General features: G+C 38.3%; 1 protein-coding gene across 3 annotated transcripts in view; it reads right to left on the bottom strand.

The window, feature by feature from the left end:
* The window catches only part of TAOK3 (TAO kinase 3), a 185,630-nt gene that overhangs the window by 150,005 nt on the left and 10,133 nt on the right, over positions 1–25,492 (bottom strand). The window lies entirely within an intron of this gene.

The following is a 25,492-nucleotide window of genomic DNA, read 5'->3' as shown; positions in this document are numbered from 1 at the left end:
TTATCATAACTTAGGCCCTAGGCTCCCTCCAGATAGTTGAGATAATGTCAGTGTAGATCTGCTCCTGGCTGATAGTAGGGCAAAGAGGAAGTTATCACAAAGAGGAAGTATACTGTACTGCAGCTCCTTTGGATTACAAAAGAAGGCAGTTGCTAATTAAACTTTAAATGTGTTCGTTGGTAATAAGAAAAAAAAAAAAAAAAGAAAGAAAGAAAGAAAGAAAAAGAAAAAGAAACCTAGAGAGCAGGGGGGAAAAAAGGAGGCCCAGGAGGCCAAAACAAGCAAAGGGGGAACAAGGAAAGTAAGAAAGAAAAACAAAGGGGAAAAGGAAGGAAGAAAGACACACAAGTGGGTAGAAAGGTGCAGAAGGTAATCATGGTGAACAATGATCCTTTGGTTTGACAGTACTCATTTGTCTTTATGAGGTTCTTAAGTCTGAAACTGCCATAAACCCTATGAAAATGTGAGACATCTGTTTCCTTCGGTGTGAAGAACGAGAATATGGAACTTATCTGTGCCTAACCGCCACCTACCCAAAACAATCAAAAGACAAATAAGGAATATAAAACTCTAGCTATGGTACACACAGGTCAGAGTCTCATTTTATACCGGGGAGGGATTTCTTGAAACATACATATAGTGTTTTTCAAGAGGGAGTAATTATTAAGAATATAAATGTAGGGGCACCTGGGTGGCTCAGTGGGTTGGTTAAGCCTCTGCCTTAGCCTCGGATCATGATCCCAGGGTCCTGGGATCCAGCCCAGCATCGGGCTCTCTGCTCGGCAGGGAGCCTGCTTCCTCCTCTCTCTCTGCCTTCCTCTCTGCCTACTTGTGATCTCTGTCTGTCAAATAAATAAATAAAATCTTTTTAAAAAATTAATAAAAAATTAATAAAAGAATATAAATGTAACTTGGAATTAAATTTCATTTTCTCTAGAAGACAGTCTATAATAACATTTAACCTTTGATTTCTGAATTGATGTAAAGAGGGAATGAAAATAAGAGGCAGACAACATGGGCTCCCAGAAAATGATCTAAATCACTAAATCAGAAAGAAAGAGTTTGGTTCTGCTCTGGCCACACATTTGCTACCTTTGTGCCTTTGGGCCAGTCATTCACTCCAAAATAAGAATAATATCATCTAACCTTACGATAGTCTTGGGGATCAAAGAAAATAATGCATGTAAAGGTATATTATAAACTGCTATAAAATATCATGTACTACTAGTAAGTAAAAACCTTTGAAACCTATAAAAGCATGATTATTATCACATTACAAATAAATTTAACACTTATACCTATGAATAGGATAAAAAAATAGGGAAAAACCTAGTGTTTATACTAATTGTTTTTTAGGAACCAAGGATAGTCTTTCCTTACATGCTTTCTTCTTGTCATCTACTGCCTCCCCCACTATCCAGCTTTCAGTTTCTATAATATGACTTTATTTTCTCACATCTGAGTTATACACAAAGCTATCTTTTCCAAAATAGTCTTCTCTTGTTCCCTTTTTTCTCTATTAATAAACCTATCTTGTAGGATTCTCTTTTCTTTTTTTCTTAAAAATTTATTACTGTTAAAAAATATCACTATAGAAATTTTTCTTTCTCCTCTTTGCAGGCTAACTAACATCTTAGCGGCACTTATCTTGTACTTCTTTTCCAGTGTAAGTCTGTAGTTAGGTCAGAATAAAGTACCTTCATTAAATAATTTTTTTTAAACTGCATTCCTTCCTTAGGAGACACAGAAAGAAACTATGCTGTTGTCCTGTCATTAAATCAGTTAGTCACTCTCCACTGCTTGGTGATATCATTTTCCATAAGAAGCACTGCACAGTCTCTAACACAATGGTGTGGGTAGGTGGCAGAATTAGATCACGTAATCACTAAGCAGTTTTTAAACTTAAACATTTGAAATCATGCAAAAGTAGACTAAATTCTTATTTATCCAAATCCAAAATAAGATTTTTTAAAAACTGAATTGTTTTTATAAAATGGAGACAAATACTTAAGTACTATTATAGACTTACAGATTATGTGACTCAATCATCAGAGATTTAGCCCAAGATCCTGTTCTTTACTATGCACTAAAAATGATATTCAGGGGCTCCTGCCTGTGAAGGTCCTGGAAACATCTCCAACTTTCATGATACCCATGATGCACCTCAGCTTAAAGAGAAAGAAGTGAGAGACCAGAAGAACCTCATGTTTGTTATAATAAAAACTGGAAAATCATGATTATCTTAGGATAAGGAAATGTTTATTAAACTCAGCATCTTCTGTGGTTTTTTTTAAAATCACTGTTTTGTTTTTAAGATTTTATTTATTTATTTGACAGACAGAGATCACAAGTAGGCAGAGAGGCAGGCAGAGAGAGAGGAGGAAGCAGGCTCCCGGCTGAGCAGAGAGCCCCATGCGGAGCTTGTTCCCAGGATCCTGAGATCAGGACCTGAGCCGAAGGCAGGGGCTTTAACCCACTGAGCCACCCAGGTGCCCCTTCCGTGGTGTTTAAAATAAAAAAAATCTAAAAAAAACCCCCACTATACTTTACAACAGATACATCATCAGAAATTCAGTACTGTTCAGTATTGTTTTAGTACTGTCTGTACAATATTTCTCTTTAAAAATCTATGTAGGCTTCTTGTTCTGGGACAAGAGATGGCACATTTCTTCCTGTTCTTTCCCTCTAAATACAACTATACAATCTGGAAATAATTCTCTAGACAGTCACAAAGGACCCTGAACAGTAGAAACAAGAAGGCAGACCGGCTAGGGATTTTAGGACTAAAGAGCACCTGACCGTTTCCCTGAGGTTGGGTTTTACCTCCCTTATATCCCAGACTGGTCATGGGAAAGGTCTGCACACTGAACCACCGACAGGCATACAGAATCAGAACAAAACCAAACCAAACCCTGTTCTCTCTGGCCAAAGGACTGGGAAAAGGGAAGCATATCATGGACTTAAAAGGGAAATCCACGTTCAGTTGCAGCACTAGGAGCAATCTGCGACATTAGTGGCAACAGTGTAACCCAAGCAGGACAATCCATTCTTGTCTCACAACTGGTGGCAGCAGGTGTGCACCTCTATCTACTCTAATGACCCCAAGAAGCCTGATGTCTCTCAGCCTCAACCCACTGGCAGAGAACCACCCAGCACGGGTGGCTTCTGGCCACCTACTCAGAGGCAGGGGACAATTCAAGCCGGCATCTCCCAGACTTCACCCAAGAGCCCAAAGCAAATCAGACCTGGAGTCTCCTACCCTCTACCAAGTAGCAGAGCGCTACCCAAAGCCTTCCATCAGCAGGAGAATGTGGTCCAGGGTAGGTGCTCCTGTCCCCCAGAAGCACCATCAGAGAGAGAGTAGTACCAGCTGGGATCCAGTGGATCCTCCAGCTCACGTGAAGCCAGAAGAATGAAGTGGACCAAGATAATGTTAAAAGGACAAGTAAATTATCACTCAAACTACCACCCCCGGGGTGGGGGGAATAGGTGAAACAGGTGAAGGAGATTAAGAGTATACTTATCTTGATGAGCACTGAGTAATATTGTTGAAACTCTATACTGTATACCTGAAATGAATATAACAATGTATGTTAACTACACTGGAATTAAATTTTAATTAACTTATTAAATCTATTTATTTATTTATTTTAGGGAGAAAGAGAGGGTGTGCGTGCGTGCATGTGAGTGAGCAGGGGCAGAGGCAGGGAGAGAACCTCAAGCAACTCCAAGCTGAGCATGGAGCCCCACAAAGGGCTCGATCTCATGACCCTGAAACCATGACCTGCGCCAGAATCAAGAGTTGGATGCTTAACTGACTGAGCCATCCAAGTGTCCCTACACTGGAATTAAAATAAAAAAATAAACTACCACCCACAAAAGTAGGACAGAACCTACACATTGAACTTAAACAGGGCAACTGCCCAGTAAAATAGAAGATTTAAATAGGATTCGAAGTTCTAAACATAATATCCACAATGTTCAGCATACAAGTGAAAAAAAAATCACTTCTCATACCAAGAGCTAGGAAAATCATGACTTGAATGGGAAAGGACAACCAAGTGATGCCAACACTAAGATGAATCAGAAGTTGGAATTATTTGAAAAAGGTTTTAAAGTAGCCACCATAAAAGAGGTTGACAGATGACAGAGAGATTGACATGGCCCAACAATATGATGATTATAAGAAACTCAATTTGAGGGGCGCCTGGGTGGCTCAGCGGGTTAAAGCCTCTGCCTTCAGCTCAGGTCATGATCCCGGGGTGCTGGGATCGAGCCCCGCATCGGGCTCTCTGCTTAGCTGGGAGCCTGCTTCCCTCTCTCTCTGCCTGCCTCTCTGCCTACTTGTAATCTCTATCTGTCAAATAAATAAATCTTTAAAAAAAAAAAAAAAAAAAAGAAACTCAATTTGAGCACAACGTCATAGGCAGGATGAAAGTAAAAGCACAGAACAAGATATATCATGTTATCTTGAATCAAAAAACGCAGGAGTAGCTATATTAACATCAGTAAAGCAGACTTCAGAGCAAAGAAAATCACCAGGGACAAAGAACAACATTACACAGCAATATAAGGATGAATCCACCAAAAAGAGAGCAATCCTAAATGGGCTTCACCACACAACAGTTTTAAAATATACAAAACAAAAACTGATACAGCTACAAGGAGAAACAGACAAACCTACAGTTATAATTGGGGACTTTAACACCCTACTCTCAGCAACTGATAAAAGTACTAAACAGAAAATTAGCAAAGATATAAAAGAATTGAAGAATACCATCCACCAACATACTTTAATTGACATTTATAGAACACTCCACCCAATAGCAGAATATACATTCTTTTTAAGTGCTCATGGAACATTCACCACATCTGGGAGAAAACAAACTGCAACAAATCTAAAATAACTAAAATCATATAGAGCATGTTTTCATGACCATAATGAAATCAAACTAGAAATCAAAATAATAGAAAGACAACAGGGAAATCTTCAAACATTTGGAAATCAATGCCACATTTCTTTTTTTTTTTTTTTAAAGATTTTATTTATTTATTTGACAGAGAGAGATCACAAGTAGATAGAGAGGCAGGCAGAGAGAGAGAGAGAGAGGGAAGCAGGCTCCCTGCAAAGCAGAGAGCCCGATGCGGGACTCGATCCCAGGACCCTGAGATCATGACCTGAGCCGAAGGCAGCGGCTTAACCCACTGAGTCACCCAGGTGCCCTCAATGCCACATTTCTAAACAACACATGGCTTTTTATTTCTCAAAGGAAATAAAAAAATACACAGACCTGAACAAAAATGAAAACACAGCATATCAAAATTTGTGGGATGCAGCTAAACGAGTGCTCTGAGGGAAATGTTTTCTTTTTCTTTTCTTTTTTTTTTTTTTAAGTAGGCTCCATACCCAGCATGGAGCCCCATGCAGGGCTTGAACTCAGGGCCCTGAGATGAAGACCCGAGCTGAGACTGAGAGTCAGACACTTAACCGACTGAGACACCTAGGCACCCCTGACAGAAACTTATAATACTTAATTCTTATATTACGAGACAGGAAAGATCTGAAAGTAGTGATCCAAGTTTCTACCTTAAGAACCTAGAAAAACACTAGTAAAATCAACCTTGAGTAGGCAGAAAGAAAGAAATAAGAGAAATCAGGCGCCTGGGTGGCTCGGTGGGTTGAGGCCTCTGCCTCTGGCTCAGGTCGTGATCCCAGGGTCCTGGGATCGAGCCCCACATCGGGCTCTCTGCTCAGGAGGGAGCCTGCTTCCTCCTCTCTCTCTGGCTACTTGTGATCTCTGTCAAATAAATAAAATCTTAAAAAAAAAAAGTAAGAGAAATCTATGAAATTAAAAATGGAAAAATACAAAAAAATCGGTGATATTTAAAGCTGATTTCTGGAAAAAAATCAGTAAGATTGATAAATCTCTAGCAACACTAACAAAAAAGAGAAGACAGATAAATTATACTATACATGAGACAGGAGACAGAACATTCTGCAGTCATTAAAAGTATAATAAGGGAATACCACAAACAACTCTATGTTCACAAATTGACAACTTAGACAGAATGGACCAATTTCTCCAAAACCACAAACAACTAAAAATCCACTAACCTTAAACTATAACTTGAATAGTTCTATAATCATGAAAAAAAATCAACTATGTAATATCAAGGCTCCTGAAAAAGAAATGCCTGGCTCCAGATGGCTTAATTGGAAAAATTTACCAAATAGCTAAAGAATTAACACCAATTTTATATAATCTCTTCCAGAAAATAGAAGAGGAGATAATTCTTCCCAGCTCAATTTATGAGGCTATTATCACCATGACACCAAAACCAGACAAAGGCAGTGCAAAAAAGAAACTACAAACCAGTATGTCTTATGAACTTAGACACAAAAATCCTCAACAAAACAGCGGCACCTGACTGGCTCAGTCGGTGGAGCATGTGATTCTTCATTTTGGGGTTGTGAATTTGAGCCCATGCCGGCTACAGAGATTACTTAAAAAGCTTAATAAAATTATGAAATGTACTTTTTTAAAAAGAATTTTTAAAAAAATTCTGAACAGGATATTAGCAACTTAAGTCTAATAATACATAAGAATTATATATTTTTATAGTATTATTATTTAACATATTCAAGGCTAATGCAATATTTGAATATAATTTACTTCATGAACAGGCCAAAGAAAAATCTTATGATCTTATCAATTGCTGCAGAAAAAGCATCTGTCAATATCCAACACTTATTTATGACTTAAAAAAAACAATGTATATATACGTATATCATTATACTTAATGGTGGAAGACTGGATGGATGTCTTCTGCCTAGGATCAGAGCAAGACAAGGACGTCTGCTCTTGCCACTTCTATTCAAAATGGTACTGAAGGTTCTAGTCAAGATGGCTAGGCAAGAAAAAAAAAGAAAGGCATACAAATTGGAAAGGAAGAAATAAAATGTCATTATTTGCAGAAACATGACTGTCAATGTGGAAAATCCCAAGAACTATACAAAACTAGTAAGTGAGTTGAGCCAGTTCACCAAGATATGAGATCAGCCCATAAAAAAGTTTCTTTTTTTTTTTTTTTAAGATTTTATTTATCTATTGGACAGACAGAGATCACAAGTAGGCAGAGAGGCAGGCAGAGAGAGAGAGAGGGGGAAGCAGGCTCCCTGTTGAGCAGAGAGCCCGATGTGGGGCTCGATCCCAGGACCCTGAGATCATGATCTGAGCCGAAGGCAGAGACTTAACCCACTGAGCCACCCAGGTGCCCCAAAAACAGTTTCTATACTAACACTAAACATGGGAAACTGACATTAAAAACAGTATCAAGTATAATCATTCCAAAGGAAATTAAATACTTAGGGATAACTTGGCACAACATGTATAGAATCTGCAGGCTCACAATCATAAAATGCTGATAAGCAAAATCAAAGATCTAAGTAAACAAAGAGACATACCATGTTCATGGGTCAAAAGACCCAATACAGAAAAGACATCAATTCTTTCCGAATGGATGTACAGTTTTAAGGCAATTTCCATCAGAATCCCAGCAAAGTTTTTTGTAGGCATAGGCAAACCTACTCTAAAACTTATATGAAAAGGCAAAAGAACTAGGATAGCTAAACAATCTTGAAAAATAATAAATATTTTTATCCAATATTAAGGCTTAGTATATATCTATAGTAATCAAGACGATGTGGTACTGGTGGAGAGATAGACACATCAATTGAGCAGAATACAGAACCCAGAAATACACACACACAAATATGCTCAAGTGATTTTTGACAAAGGTGCAAAAGTAACTCAATGGAGGAAGAATACCTTTTTGAAAACTGGTACTGAAGCAAATGGATATCCATAGGCTAAACCCTGTACCTTATACAAAAGTTAACCCAAAATGGATTACAGATTTAACTGTAGACATGAAACTAAAAAACGTTTAGATAGGAAGCATAGGTGAGAATCTTTAGGGTTTAGCAACAGGTAGAGTTCTTAGATTTGACACCAAAAGCACAACCCATAATGTTAACAATTGATAAATTATACCTAAACAAAATTTAAAACCTTTCTTCTGCAAAAGATCCCATTAAAAGGATGAAAAGAGAAGCTACAAGTGAGGAAAAATATTTGCAAACCACGTATCCAACAAGAGCAGTATGTAGAATATATCGAGAACTCTTAAAAAAATCAACAGTAAAAAAAAAAAAAAAAAAAGCCAAAAATGAGCAAGGGGCACCTGGGTGGCTCAGTTGGTTAAGCGTCTGCCTTGGCTCTGATCATGATCTCAGGGGCCTGGGATTGAGCCCCGTACTGGGCTCCCCACACTCAGTGAGGAGACTGCTTCTCTCTCTCCCTCTGCCTGCCACTTCCCCTGGTTGTACTTTCTCTCTGTGTCAAATAAATAAACTCTTAAAAAAAAAAAAAAAGGAAATGGGCAAAAGAAAAATAGAAATTCCACTGAAGAGGATATACAAGTGGCAAACAAGCACATGAAAAGATGTTCTACTTTATCGGCTATTAGGGAAATGCAAATTAAACCACAATGAGATATTACTACATACCTATCAGAATAGATAAAATAAAAAATAGTGATATAACCAAATGCTGGTGAGCATATGGAGAAACTGGATCCCTCTTATGTTGCTCTCTTTCATATTCTATGGTATAATCCTCTGGAAAAACAGTGTTTCCTTATAAAACTAAACATTACCATATGACCCAGCAATTGCATTCCTGGGCATTTATCCCAGAGAAATGGAAATTTGTGTGGAATTTATACACAAATGTTCACAGCAGCATTATCTGTTATAGCCCCCAAAATGGAAACAACCCAGATGTCCGTCAATAGATAAACGATGAACTGTAATACATCCATACCATGGAATATTATTTAGCAATAAAAGGGGATGGACCAGTGACACACCAGCAACTTCAATGATGCCCGGAGAATTAAACTGAGTGGAAAAAAGGCCAATCTACAAAGGTTACATACTATAGGATTTCATTTGTTTAACTTTCTTGAAATGATGCAGAACAGGTTAGTGGTTGCCGGGGTTTAAGGATAGGGGTTGGGAGATGGGGATGGGAGTAAATGTGGTGACTGCCATCACCTTGAGGTGACAGAACAGTTTTCTGTCTTGACTGCGGTGGTGTATATGCAAACTACGCATGTGAAACACTGCATGGATCTAAATACACACACATACACATACGCAGACAGACAAGTACCAGACAAGTCCAGGGAAATCTGCAAAGTATCAATATCCTAGCTGTGTTACTGTACTACAGTTTTGTAAGACGTCATCTTTGCAGGAGACTAGGTAGAGGGTATGTGAAGAACCTCTATTTCTTACAACTGTGTCAATCTATAAAATCTCAAAATAGAGTTTAATCTAATAAATCCATGTAGTTATACATGCATCACTCACTTCTCTAGGCATTTGTTGAGCTGATTCTGTGTGTGAGGTGTTAGCTTTTGTGCTGGTGGGTAGAGGTGGGAAGACAGGGTAGGCAATCTACATAAAACCCCATCTTTACTGATACCACAGCTGTAAATATATCATGTGCTTGTGCTGATTTTTTAAAAAAATATATGTGTCCCCCACTAGAGACTGTGACTATTTTAATTACCACTCTGTCTCCAGTGCCACAAGTGTTTGGGACACAGTAACTTCTCAATTAATATCTGAAAGAAAGAATGAATGAAACAATCAACAGAAAGGGGGATAAACACCACCAAGTGGTTAGAATATAGTACCAAAAATAGTGACATGATGAAAAGGGCTTACAAAAACAAAGGACAGAATAACATAAGTGTTGTCTGAGGGAACTGAGGAAGGCATCTTTCAACTGGGTCTTACAAGATAAGATGGGGGAAGGAAAAACCATTCTAAGCAGAGGGAACAGAGCATTCAAAAGCACAAGCAACAAGGGGCACCTGGGTGGCTCAGTGGGTCAGAGCCTCTGCCTTCAGCTCAGGTCATGATTCCAGCATCCTGGGATCCAGCCCCACATCAGGCTCTCTGCTCCACGCGGAGCCTGCTTCCTCCTCTCTCTCTGTCTGCCTCTCTGCCTACTTGTGATCTCTGTCTGTCAAATAAATAAAATCTTAAAAAAACATAGTAACTATACCATCAGTATATCTAAAATTTCACAATTTTAATGTCATCAAATACAAGGTCAAAATCTTAAATTTCCCAAATTGCCTTATTTAAAAAAAAATTCTACTATCTTTATACAAGTCTAAGTTAGGTACAAATATATTCTGGTTAGTTGATCTGTTCAAATTTTATTTTAATTGCAATAATACATCTTAAATAATTATAATTAGCTCAGAAGTTTTAATTAATTTAAGTAATTAAATCTAATATAAAAGGAATGAGTAACCAGATTGTCACTCTGTTACTGTGTAAATCATTTATTTATTTATTTGACAGACAGAGATCACAAGTAGGCAGAGAGGCAGGCAGAGAGAGAGAGAGGGGGAAGCAGGCTCCCTGCTGAGCAGAGAGCCCGATGCGGGGCTCGATCCCAGGACCCTGGGATCATGACCCAGGCCGAAGGCAGAGGCTTTAACCCACTGAGCCACCCAGGCGCCCCGACTTTAATAAGATTTTTATCAAGTCCACGAAAGCCTGCTAATCAAACTCTTTTGTAATCCCTCACTTGCTTGTTTTAACATTTTCACTGTCTTACTTTAGCCAAGGACTTCCCTCCTTCATTTGAAATTAGCTTGAAATCATAGGATTTCAGATTTGGGAGGGACCACGTGGCTTCCTCATCTCAGAGAATAGTTAGCTTTGATGTTATTAGAATATTGGTGCTTCCAGGGAAAAGCTAGTTTAAGGAATCAATCCACTGATAGTTACAGACTAATGTTCTAATATGTTAACAGATACTAATGTAAATATATCAGTATAAGTTTTTATTAGTACAAAATAACTTTGAATTTTATTTTTTTTAAAAGCTTGGTAAAGAATATTTTCTCCAATGTTTTGAAAAGATCTTGTTATACAAGTAGGAAGGAAGCACATTTAGTTCAAGATTTGAAATAATAAAGGTTAGAAACTTATCACCCCCAGAAGTCTGCAGAATCAACATAGTAAATGTCAGACTCTTCAATCATGTAATATAACACAGAGTTATAAACTTGTGTGCTATCAGTAAATAAAATATTTAATACAATATAAAATATTGGATGGTACTGTGTTGTGAGACACTGTAAAAACCTCAGTTAGAAATTATTTGGTCTTGGGGAGCCTGGTTGGCTCAGTCAGTTAAGCATCTGCCTCGGGCTCAGGTCATGATCTCAAGGTCCTGGGATCAAGCCCAGCATCAGGCTCCCTGCTCAATGGGAAGCCTGCTTCCCCCTCCCTCTCTGCCTGCTGCTCCCCCTGCTTGTGCTCTCTGTCTCTCTGTCAAAGAAATTATTAGGTCTTCAAAAATGTGGATATCAGGTTCTATTCGTATCTCTCAGGTTTTAAATACACACATACACACACTTGTCCCTTCCACAGATACTGGTAGAATCGAGATAGCACTTCAGTGTGATGTGATTTCATTAATCAAAAGCAAAAATTTGTCACAGAAATTCAGGAGTCTCAGTGCACTCTATATATGTGACACTTTACATTAAACCTAGGACTTAGAATACTTAGTAAAATCATCTTATGTTCAGGGAGCGGCATTAGGTGCATTAGCAAACTGTAGAATAAGGTGTCAGAATGATACCAAATTAAACCATCAATACATTTAATTTAAAGGAAGTACTTAACGACAGCAATTCAGAGATGGCAATTTTGGAGTTTTAGCATTTTCTTTTAAACTCAGATTCTTTAAAAACGCCCTAGAACTTAATTTTTCCAAGTTCTACAACATAAGAAACCCCGTATATACTTACAAATTTACAACAGTGACAACGGACTGACCTCTGATCTTGTTTATTTTTATTTTTTGTACTGATTTCACTCATTTTCCCCCAGAGTCCCTAATGTACTAATCGCCCTTTATCTTATATACATCCCTCATTTTCTTTTTTCTGACTTGCTGGAATACAAAAACTCAAGCTCTTCATTCTTTTAAAACAAAGGAAAGCAAGTGTCATGGTAAATAACATCCACTAGATTCAGGTAAGGCAATTATAGAGTTGATTTGTTCAGTTATTACATAGAAGTGCAGGTATAAATCTCTGTTGATATACAGAGCAGACGGAACACCACATTCTAACACAACCATCTATCTTACCTGGCTCACAATGGAGAAGCGGTGTTCAGAGCAACAGTACCTACTCATCTGTTGACAATGATGGAACATCCATCTAAGAAATGTGGTATCAGCAACTATCGCTTTACGATATGTTCAGTAACATGAAAGATGTGTGGCAATTAGAACTTTTGGATCTCACTCCTGTTTTTATCACTTGCATGCATCTCTCTGCTGCGAATACTTATTAGAAACTAGTGGAATTCTGCTAAAGTCTCCTTAACTGCAACAGAAATCATGCTCTACTAATAATACTATTAACAATAGTATAGCTTTCTAAATGACAATAGTAGTTTACTCTCCCATAAGTAACAATACTCTACCCAGCAAGGCTGCTTCGCTTTCTGCCACGCTTTTTCAAAGTCTGGAGGCCCCGGTTATAGTTCCACATTTTTGTCTGTTTGTTCAGCCATTCATTGAATCACCTGGTTAATTTCGAGTCTTCCAGTTAACTTCTCATTAATACCCAGGCACCCCTTCACCTTGTCAAGGGCAATTACAACTTTGATTTGTTTTTCTAAGATGCTAGCCAGTTAACAATCACTTAGCAAATTTTATAAGCTTAGTCCACTCAATCACCTAGCCATTAAATAAAATGTTAAAAACAAAGCCTACCGACTGAAAACCTTCTATACGTGCATTCATATTTACTGTTGTGCCATAAATTTAAAGTAGAAGCTTTAGTATGATGAGAATGAAAATATCTATTTTTTAGGGTCAGATCAGGATACAATTTTTTTAAAATACAAAATAGAATAAGTTAAGGAGGCTGAAATATAGCCATTACAATAATGGACACAAAATATTCATTAATTAAATGACTATAGTAATTGGTTACTTGGACAAATTCAAAGTCTCCCCCTCTTAATGATGATCTTGGCTTATAACCAAGAGGTTTGAATACAAAAACTAAACAAAAAATTCCTGAATAGGCAGGAATACAAAAGGAAGGAAGGCTGGTGATAGTCTAAGGGAAGAAGGGGAGCTGGAGTTCCTCTGGAGCAGATGAAGGCCAAGGAAAAAGCCATGTGTTTAGGGAGATAAGTATGCATCCTTTCACACCTTTTTTGGTTGACAGAACTGTCAGGCACTATTAGCTTGTGGTTCTAGTGGTGGGGAAAGAGGACATTTCTTAAGCAATGGGAGACTTTGTCGGGACACACACTATAATAATGCTATTCCCCCACCCTTTTTTTGAAAACAAAACAAAACATGATCTTGGAAACCAGGTTCTTATGGTCCATCCGCTACAGAATCTACTATGACTGTAAAGAAAACTAGAGTTATACTGGAGATGATTAACTAAGGAGCTATTCAGGACAATTTGTAAGAATAAAAACTACCCCCCACCCCCAAATCCACCTTAAATATCTATAAAACAATGCTGGTTTGAAAATGATGTGGAAGCAATACATTCAGGCATAGAAATATGAGTATATGTTTATATAGTATAATGATAAACTGCTGTTGAAGTTAAAAAAACAGCTTATAAAACAGTATAATAATGTAACAATCTTCTAATCATTAGTATTATTTTTAAGATTTTATTATTTATTTGACACAGAGAGAGAGATCACAAGTAATCAGAGAGGCAGGCAGAGAGAGAGGGAGAAGCAGGCTCCCTGCTGAGCAGAGAGCCTGATGCGGGGCTCAATCCCATGACCCTGAGATCATGACCTAAACTGAAGGCAGAGGCTTAACCCACTGAGCCCCCCAGTACCCTCTAATCATTTTTTTTTAAAGATTTAATTTTGGAGTAATCTCTACACCCAATGTGGGACTCGAATTCACAACCCCAAGATCAAGAGTCGGAAGCTCTACCAACTGAGCCAGCTGGGTGCCCCCCTAATCACTACTTTAAAAAATGTATTTTTAATTAAGTCTGTGAGGGTCTATGTAAAAATGTATTTGAGTATAGAAGATAACTTGTATTTTCTAATTACTCATCTATGTTTTCTATTTGTTAAAATGAAAAGCATGTTATTTACATAGTTGTTAAAAATTACCTAAGAGCTATCTTGGGTCAAGGACTCCCCACCCTTTTGTGGAGAATAGGAGAAAACCTTAAAGGGAACAAGGGAGATATCTGCTTCCATTTCTACACATCTGCCAACAAGTGTTCTTGCTGGGAACTCCAAACTTCGGGACTCGTAAGGACCTGATTTTGTAACATCTTATAACAGGGACATCTATTCATCATTACTGTTCATTATTATTTTTAACCAAATAAATATTGTGCGGATCACAATGTCTCCACAGTGTCTGCTACACTATAATAGATCACTAAAAAATTTCTATTCTACAGAAAGCACAATAATATTAGTTTGGGGAATCTTTTAGAGAAAAAAATGTTTATATAAAAAAATTCAAATGGGATTATGAACTTTTAAAGAAAATATTGTACTTGAGCAGTCAATATTATTAGTACTCAAAATACACACCTTGAATAAATAGCAGAAAAATGGACTCAACAAGCATAATTGCATCACACTGCTATGCTTTGGGGAGGAAAATGCATTTAAAGGCATGAGCAAAGATGTTCAGTACACAGCTAAAAGAATGGAGATTTCTACAGGATGGAAGGACAGAATTTCATCCTTCTACATATGCCTGAGGTGTTCAAGATATTTTCCAATATTTTAAGATTTTATTTATTTGAGAGATAGCAAGAGACAGCACAAGTTGAGGGGAGGGACAGGGGCAGAGGGAGTAGCACACTTCCTACTGGGCAGGGAGTCCTAGCCACAAGGTTCCACCCCAGGACCTTTGGGAACATGATCCAAGCCAAAGGCAGACCCTTAACTGACGAACCCTTAACCATCCAGACTGGTGCTCATTTAATTCTAACTATTCCATCTATAGCCTTACTAAATAAGCAATAATATTATAAATTCTACTTTGAGACTATTCAGTGTAAGCTTCCTTGGTTTCTCTCCATTCCATCTTAAAATTTCTCTGTACACTCAGCTGACTTCATCCTTTATTCTTCCTTTTACAGGTTAAACAACTCTCCCCCAACACCACCAAAGACACTACTTTTCAATTTGGTATCCTGCTACCTTCTCTGTCATTAACCTACTCCTCTCACTTTTCTTAAATCTTCCATTGCTCTCCTTTTGACCTACAATATGCTCAAGGTATCATTTACTGAGAGGAGGACAGGGAACTATCCTAGGGACTCACTAGTTCTAACCTCCCAATCTCCAAATCATTCTCTGGTTGTATCTTTCTATAACCTTTATGGAACATCTTGTTTCTTGACTTCTGTGGCACCCTCCTCTTAGAATTTCCTTTCCAACCCACCTCTCCTGCCTGGTCCTCTTGAGCTCACCTCTTTTTTTTTTTTTTTTTTTTTTTTTTTTAAGATTTTATCTATTTATTTGACAGAGAGGGATCACAAATAGGCAGAGTGGCAGGCAGAGAGAGAGGGGGAAGCAGGCTCCCCACCGAGCAGAGAGCCAGATGCCGGCCTTGATCCCAGGACCCTGAGATCATGACCTGAGCTGAAGGCAGAGGCTTAACCCACTGAGCCACCCAAGCGCCGTTTCACTCACCTCTTAACACGAGTGTCTGTACTGGGTTCCTCTCTCCTCTCTGCACTTTCTTACTGATCTGATTCACTCTTTTTTTTTTTTTTTTTAAAGATTTTATTTATTTATTTGACAGAGAGAGAGATCACAAGTAGGCAGAGAGGCAGGCAGAGAGAGAGGAGGAAGCAGGCTCCCCGCGGAGCAGAGAGCCCGATGCGGGGCTCGATCCCAGGACCCCAAGATCATGACCTGAGCCGAAGGCAGCGGCTTAATCCACTGAGCCACCCAGGCACCCCTGATCTGATTCACTCTTATGCTTTCAACTATCTCATTCAAGCTGCCAATGTCCTCGAAAAATCTTTCACTAGCTGCTTTTCTTCTTTGCATTGAGGCTGTCCTAGTTCCAGAACCAAGTCCTCATCCCCAATCTCTTTCTTTTTTAAAATTGTTTTATCAACTACTGATGGAGTGAGTCATCTTTCGGAGACTCTGACTGCATCAGTCTCTTCTAGTCAAGCACCTTAAATGGCTCCCCACTACCTACCGTTCAAAGTTCAAACCTCTTTGTACAGGATTCAAGGGCCTTTGGTTTGCCACTGTCTCTGGGTATCCTATATTTTATTTACAATGTCTGAACTAGGCCAAAAAATACATAGATTATGGCCCAGCACCCTTGCTGAAAAGCTACCCAGTGTTCAAGACTCTGCTCCAATTCTAACCCCAAGTTACCCCATTTCCTCCTGTATAGAAAGTACTTCACTTCTTGTGGCACTGATGCCATTCTGTCTTACTTTGAAAGAACATGGACATTTCTTGATTCCATTAACTGAATATAACCAGCAGTAGAAGAGACACTATTCACTTATTTGTACTCCACAGTATCTTGAATGTACCAGGCAGTGTTGAACTCAGATTACATGCACTTAGAATTAGAGACTTCTTGTTTAGGATCTGAGCTAAAGTTTGCCTCTGCCATACTTCTGAAGAACAGATGTGGGAAACAAATTAGCTGAATGAACAATTTTGTGTGTATGTGTGTATGAGACAGTTGTGAAGAAAGATAAACAATTTTGTGTGTATGTATGTTTGAGACAGTTGTGAAGAATTATTTCAAAAGAAATAATTTCAAAGCACTTTCATTTGAATTATTTTACAAAAATAATTATGAGAAATTTTACTCCTAGGTATATATCCAAGAGAATTGACAATATATATTCACACAAAAACCTGCATACCAATGTTTACAGTAGCAGTATTCTTAATAGACAAAAAGAGGGAACAACTTAAATGTCCATCAACTGATGAATGAATACACTGTGATCTATTGATCTAATGGAGTATTAGTCATCCATAAAAATTAAACATTGACACATGCCACAGCACGGATGACCCTTGAAAACATTATGCTAAGTGGAGAGGTCTGACAACAATTCACATATTTTATGATTCCATTTATATTAAGTATCCAGAGTGGGCAAATCCATAGAGACAGAAAGTTAGCGGTTGCCAAGGGATGGGGGTAATTGAGATGGGATGCTAACAGGTACAGGGTTTCTTTTTGGAGTGATGGAAATGTGCTGGAACTAGACAGTGATCATGGTTGCATAACACTGTGGATACATTAAAAATCTGAATTTTAGGGGCGCCTGGGTGGCTCAGTGGGTTAAGCCTCTGCCTTTGGTTCAGGTCATGATCCCAGAGTCCTGGGATCAAGCCCCACATCGGGCTCTCTGCTCCGTGGGGAGCCTGCTTCCTCCTCTCTCTCTCTGCCTGCCTCTCTGCCTACTTGTGATCTCTGTCTGTCAAATAAATAAATAAAATCTTTTAAAAATAAATAAATATTTTTTTAAAATTTGAATTTTACACTTTAAGATGACAAATTTCATGTTATGTAAATTTTATCTTAACTGGAAAAAGCAAAAAGTGTGAATTTTATTCCCTGAATAACTCAATTCAGATTTGTGGTCTAAAGACGTCTCACCTTTAAATCAGGAAATCTGGGGCGCCTGGGTGGCTCAGGGGGTTAAAGCCTCTGCCTTCGGCTCAGGTCATAATCTCAGGGTCCTGGGATCGAGTCCCGCATCGGGCGCTCTGCTCAGCAGGGAGCCTGCTTCTTCCTCTCTCTCTACCTGCCTCTCTGCCTATTGGTGATTTCTCTCTGTCAAATAAATAAAAAATAAAATAAAAAAAAATCAGGAAATCTGAGGTTAAATAAATTCTGCCACTTACTTACTAGCTGTGTGATCTTAAGTGTATCACCTAACTTCTCTCAGCCTCAATCCTCAATGGTCTCATCTATAAGAGTGAGAACAATAGTGCCTCACAAAGTTGTAAGACTCATGAAATAATGTGAAATCATTACAAAAATTGTAAAGCCCTCTATAAAGGAAAAACCTTATTGTTATTTTGGAAAATGATCTCTTAAAAATCCTAAACTGTATTGAATAGTCCATAATTTCAACTTTTTGTCACTGGCATGTTATCTAACCAGCTTTTATTGTTATACATGAATGGCATCTTGGACTTAAAGCAGTTATTCTGTGGACACTAAAAGTACAACACTTTACAGAGTTATTTTTTTTTTTAATATTTTATTTATTTGACAGAGAGAAATCACAACTAGGCAGAGAGGCAGGCAGAGAGAGAGGAGGAAGCAGGCTCCCTGCAGAGCAGAGAGCCTGATGCGGGGTTCGATCCCAAGACCCTGAGATCACGACCTGGGCTGAAGGCAGAGGCTTTAACCCACTGAGCCACCCAGGCGCCCCTTTACAGAGTTATTTAACTTTAATCTTTGCAATGAAAGGTAGTTTTTAAAACCAAGCATTAACATAAAAATCTAAAGCATTAACTAGACATTTCCAAATATCCACTTTTTTTTTTTTTAATTTTATTTATTTATTTGACAGAGAGAGATCACAAGTAGGCAGAGAGGCAGGCAGAGAGAGTGAGAGGGAAGCAGGCTCCCTTCAGAGCAGAGAGCCCGACGTGGGACTCGATCCCAGGACTCTGAGATCATGACCTGAGCCGAAGGCAGCGGCCTAAACCACTGAGCCACCCAGGCGCCCTCCAAATATCCACTTTTATGAATGCAAAACATCTTGTATTTTAAAAGTTTTCATTTGGGTGTACTTTATGCTCTATGGCATCAGTGCAAAGGAAGGCATACATTAAAAGAAAAAAAAAGGTGGAATGTGAATTGGTGTAACCACTATGGAAAACATGGAGGTTCCTCAAAAGATTACAGATAGAGCTACTCTATGATCCAGCAATTCCACTTCTGGATATATATCCAAAGGAAATGAAATCACTATCTTGAAAAGGTATCTGCACTTCTATGTTCATTGCAGCATTATTTATAATAGCCAAGACACAGAGAAATAATTTAGTGTTCATCAATGAATGGATAAAGAAAATGTAGTATCTGTATACAATGGATTGTTATTCAGCCATAGAAAAGAAGGAAATCCTGCTATTTGTAATAACATGAAGGAACCTTTAGGGCAATATGCTAAGTGAAATAAGTCAGAGAAAAAAAAATATGGTATGATTTTGCCTGTACGTGGAATCTTAAAAAACTGAACTCATAGATACAGAGGACAGATTGGTGGTTACCAGAGATAAGGGGTAGAGAGTGGGGGGAAATGAGTGAAGGTAGTCAAAAGGTAAACATGTACAGTTATAAGATAAATAAGTTCTGGGGATATAGTGTACAGCATGGTGATAACAGTAACAACACTGAATTGTATATCTGAAAGATGCTAAGAGTAAATCTTAAAAATTCTCATCACAGTGGAAAAGGTTTGAGGTGACTGATGTCAACTAAATTTATTGTGGTGATCATTTCACAATATATACAGAAATCATTATGTTGTACACATTGGACTAATCAAATGTTATAGGTCAATTATACCTCAATAAAACTGGAAAAAAATGATGGGGAGTTTTCTTAACTTTTTTTTCATTTGTTCATCCTGTATGTTCTTTGGCATCAATACAAGAAGGCATATATCATTTCAAAGGAAAGGAAACTGATTGAAAATTAAAACAGTAGGCATCTCCATCAGAAAGGACGAATACCCAACTTTTGTAGCAACATGGACAGGACTGGAAGAAATTATGCTGAGCGAAATAAGTCAAGCAGAGAGAGTCAAGTATCATATGGTCTCACTTATTTGTGGAGCATAACAAATAACATGGAGGACATGGGGAGATGGAGAGGAGAGGGAGTTGAGGGAAACTGGAAGGGGAGACGAACCATGAGAGACTATGGACTCTGAAAAACAACCAGAGGGTTATGAAGGGGCGGCGGGAGGGGGTGGGGTGGGGTGGGAGGTTGAGGAACCAGGTGGTGGGTAATAGGGAGGGCACGTACTGCATGGAGCACTGGGTGTGATGCCAAAACAATGAACACTGTTATGCTGTAAATAAGCAAATAAAAATAAATTAATTAATTAAAAAAACAACAACAAAAAAAAAAACAGTAGGCATCCACTTGAAGTAACAAGTATTTTTATGTTTAAGCTTTTGAGTATATATTTTGTTCTCCCTAACAGAATTCCTTAATGGTTTTTTGAGGGAAGGGATCATATGTAATTAACTTCAACATCCCTTCATAGAGCCTAACATTATACACAATAGGCATTTCACTCACATTAAAGAACTGGATAAGAATATTTCTTGATTACATAAATTTATTGATCATATTTAATTTATAGTGACAGGATGAAAAGTTGTAATATCAAAACTAAACTTCTCTGAGAACAGCTGGCTATCTCATTCTTTAATAAAGGAAACAAACACACACATATGTATGATTATCCATAGGGGTACACACGTGTACATAGTTTTTCCTAAAGAAAAGCAAACATGTCAATCTATAATCAGTTACAAAATTGTCTCCATTTGCCTCCCATTTTTTCTGTAAATGAGGTGACAGACCTGACCTAAATTGGAGAAACATTCAGGTCTCTTTGATATTACTAGAATTGTTGACTTGACCTTAGATAGAAGGATGAAATAGATTTATTTTCTTTTCCTTCAAATCAAGGTCAGGTGCTTCAGCATTCTGCCAGGAACTACGAAAGATTGAAGTGTAAGATATGGTCCTCGTCATCAAATTGTTTACATCATTAGTGAAGACAAAACTGGATGATTTAAGATATGCACATTTTTGTTCACTGGTTTGCTAATTTAAAAAGCTGGGATTTGGGGGCCCCTGGGTGGCTTAGTCATTGAGCATCTGCCTTCCACTTGGGTTATGATCCTAGGGTTCTGGGGAAGAGTCCCACATCAGGCTCCTTGCTTCTTCCTCTCCCACTCCCTCTGCTAGTGTTTCCTCTTTGCTGTGTGTCTCTCTCTGTCAAATAAACAAAATCTTTAAAAAAATAAAAAATAATCAAAGTCTGGGATTTTTGCAGCAAAACTGATTTTACTTCAAACAGGAAGTAAACTTTACACAAGATCTTGAAGAAAAGTTAAATTTGAACAGGCAGAGAGAAGGGAGGAGGGCTTTTTTGGGGAGTGGGGGTGGGATGTAGCAGAGAAAGAGACTTTTTTTTGAAGATTTTATTTATTTATTTGACAGACAGAGATCACAAGTAGGCAGAGAGGCAGGCAGAGAGAGAGGAGGAAGCAGGTTCCCCTAGGGGCAGGGAGCCCGATGTGCGGGTCGACCCCAGTACCCTGGGACCACCACCTGAGTAGGAGCAGAGGCTTTAACCCACTGAGCCACCCAGGCACCCCGAGAAAGAGACTCTTAAGCAGGCTCCACGCCCAGGGCAGAACATAACGCAGGGGTCAATCAGGCCCTGAGCAGAAATCAAGAGTGGGACACTTACCAGATTGAACCCCAGCAGGGCACTTAATCCAGGTGACCTGCCCCTCCCCTCTCTGTCCCAGGGAGGAGGGCTTTTTTAATGAAGGAGATAAGTACCAGAGGTGCAGACTTAAACAAGTAAGGCATGTGGCAGAGACACACTCGCCTCAATAGAGCAGAAAGAACAGGTCAAAGAACATAGGAAATGAAGCTGGATGAGCAGTGTGGGCCAGATTAGAAAGGATGTTGAAAGTCAAGCAGAAGAGGTTAGATTTAATGTGGTGGAAACATGGAAACAGTGAAGCGTTCTGAAACAGGGAGGAGTAGCATTTAAAGAAGGTTAATCAGGAGGAGTTGGAAAAAAACAAATGAAGGAAGGCAACTGTGGTAATCCAGGAATGAGGCCATAAGAGTTTGAGTAAGACAGGTGCAGGGAGATACAGTGTAGTCTAGCGGCAACATGCTGGGCCTTTGAGACTGCAAAACTCGGGGGTATCACAAGTGAGAATGAAACACAGACTAATGCAAAGGCTGCCTGCCACGTAAAGGGGTTGTACTACAGATTAAGACCTGGATATTTCCAACGTAAAAATATATCCATAAAGCTTATATGTTTTTCAAATACCCTATAAACAGTTTTATTGCTTTCTTTGATGAATTTATGGCAGGTGCCCCCAGATTTCACATTTGCTTTGTTAACAGCCCCATGAAAATCTGCTTATGTAAAAATTAGTTGTTTTTCAATATATAAACAAAGTTAACTGAACCATTACAGGACATCAACCCCTGACACTAAGATGGTGAAAATATAAAACACTTTTCTTTACACTCAAATGTATATTCTTTACTGTGTGGTTCTACCCCCAATAAAGCCAAACCAAACCAGAACAACATCCCTAAAAAAACCCCAATTTTTTTAGAGCTGCATCTAGAATCTGGAGCATATTCTTAACTTTATCCGATAGTGATCCCGTCAGAAGAAAACAAACTATTGAGAAAATGACTTAAGAAATTAACACTTGGCCATGTTGCTTTCCCAGCCTGTGCTCTATCAAATGGGGAGGAAATTTTCTGAAGTGAAAAACAGCAACAAAATGTTACTAAAGCTCAATTTGGCACATGAACTTTTTATACTAAAAATCGCTTAAATCCACAGTCAACTCTTCCCTGCTTCCTCTCACTCCTTAGGATAGGTAGTATATGACGTTGTAAGAGGAGTGGCATAAATAAGTAAGACCTATAGATCTCATTCACGTGCTCCCATGGTACTTTTAAATGCATTTACTCTAGTAAGACTGATTCTATTATCTGTACATGATTGCATGTATTGTGCTATCTCTCTTCCCATCATCATTTTCTGGTAGAACTGTGAATAAGAACGGAAATGTCCCAAACCAGCAAAAATAGCCTATCTACTATCACTCACTGAGCTCTTTACAAAGTACAACCAAGCTTGTTCCTCTAGTACGTAATCTCACTTGACCCTCACAATAATCCATAAAGTACTATGATTATGTCCATTTTACAGTTGAAGAAACCGAGGCTTCAAGAGTTAAGGATTTGTATAAGGTCACAAAGCTGGTGAGCTGTAAGCGGCAGACATGTTCATCATGTTCATCTGATATGCTCTTGTTAATTATTACACTGCCAACCTCAAACATGTGTGACCAAAGCCAAAAGTGAGGCGAACGTGATAACCGCTACACTACGGAAACCCGCCTGACCAAAGCCAAAAGTAACAGGTGTAAGGAACCTGGACATGTTACTCACTGTGTACAAGAGTTAGGGAAGAACGTCTAAGAACTGTCAGTGATACAAATGGACAGATTCCCTGACTTACTTCTAACCTTTTCCTTATACTGAAAACAGTGCACTCTATTCCTGAAGGAGAGTGGGACCCTGCATGAAATAGAAGTTAACTGTTCCCTTGTATTACTATTTGATGGTACCAATAGCATCTCGGTATGTTCTCAATTTGGTTACATTTTTGACAAATGCTGTCACTGACACCAGCCTGGTCAAGACTAACTAGGCTGGTTGTTGGAGACATCAAAATGCTTTTAAAAGTATCTTCTTAATAGAATATCCAGTGCCCTGTGCAACCTATTTAACTGCTGCCAGTGAGCATGAAACAGAAACTAAACTTTGAGAGACACTTCTCAGTATATGAATGAAATATATTCATAAGAAGACACCTCTAAAAATAACTCTCCACTGTGATTCCCTCTTTATGCATCTGGGCAGAGCAGTCATATTTCCTCTACATAGCTTCCTTGTATGTTGAAACAGCAGGAATTTCAAACTGAACCAATACAATTGAGAACTACAATTTCCTTCACAAGACATGATTATTTTTATTAGTATTTTATAGAATTGCCTAAATATGATGGGACACTTTACATGTTAACTCTGCAATACTTTTGGCTAGAAAGCAAAGCAGTTATGGTTTAAAGTTCTGTGCACCCTTCCCCTTTTTTCTGCTAACACTTGGGTCTTCCACAAAATGGTCAGTGTGATCTCTGCAGAGTATGCAAGGAGTATGACCAAGGTAAACTAAAGAACAGAACATTAAGCGCATGTCAAGTGAGTCCGAAGTTTAAACCTTGTCCTCTGCGTGTGAAACCAGTAAACAGTTATAAGAGGTTACAAATAAATATGTACAAATTAGTAGGATGCAGTTAGTAACTTCCACTTTTCCAACTAGTGGCCTTTTGGCAGGCAGCCACATGATCTGCAATAATCTGTCACTACTGTGAAGCCCCACCTACTTCCGCTGCCCCACCCCATCCAAGCTATGATTGGGATACTTGTGGAGTGCTGATATAACAATCATAAAAGGCCTCCCTATCTGTGAAAATGGAAATTAACATCATTTGTACTTTTAAGTGTTTAATATTCATAAATCTTAAAAACCACACTATGACATCATATTTCATAGATTACTTAAAAGTTTTTTCTTTTTTATGTATCAGAAGCATAGAGTACCTATATCACTAATATGCTTTTTTTTTTTAAGATTTTTATTTATTTATTTGACAGACAGAGATCACAAGCAGGCAGAGAGGCAGGTGGGGGGGGAGGGGGGAAGGGCAGGGGGAAGCAGGCTCCCTGCTGAGCAGAGAGCCCCATTTGGGGCTAGATCCCAGGACCCCGAGATCATGACCTGAGCCGAAGGCAGAGGCTTTAACCCACTGAGCCACCCAGGCACCCCTCACTAATATGCTTCTTGAATGCAAATGCATCCTATGTATGATTATAAGACTTTACACATCTAATATGTAGAGTATTAGGAGTTTGGAAGTCAGGATTATACAGATTTCATTTCAACCTTGTTCTAAGGGCTTAGTGAAATTGGTAAAGAAAATTAAAGGCAGTTTTCTTGGCTAATAAAATACTTCGCATTAATTTTTCAACATCCAAACCATGAGCTGTTAAACAAATTATTTACTTTCCTACTTCATCTATTTCATTTTATGGACTAGAGTCGTGTCATAAATTACCTCTTGGCTAAGATGTTTTATTTTTATACTTTAATAAGTAACTAACCTTATGTACTAGAATAAAAACAAAAAAAAACTACAAAACAAGATAAACATGATCAAATCACCAGACTTTTCTGTCTCTAAATTTGGCATTATGTTTAAGAAATTAATGCTTTCTACATATTCTATTTTTCCTTGCTAGAAAAGAAGAAAAAATAGGACACGGCCTTGATATTTTTTAAGATCTCTAGGATGAATAGTGTGCCATTTTGAGTAACTTCATTTTGAAATATTGTTTTACGGGAATATCAATCATAAGCACAAACTGCATCCATTTAATAAGAATAGCCATGAGTATATTTAAAATTTTTGTTTAAGACTTTTCTGACAAGATTA

Source organism: Meles meles, chromosome 12 (assembly GCF_922984935.1).
Source record: "Meles meles chromosome 12, mMelMel3.1 paternal haplotype, whole genome shotgun sequence".
In the NCBI taxonomy this organism is placed as follows: Eukaryota; Metazoa; Chordata; class Mammalia; order Carnivora; family Mustelidae; genus Meles; species Meles meles.
The sequence above is the reverse complement of the archived record's forward strand: the minus strand, read 5'-3'. Positions and strand labels throughout refer to the sequence as shown.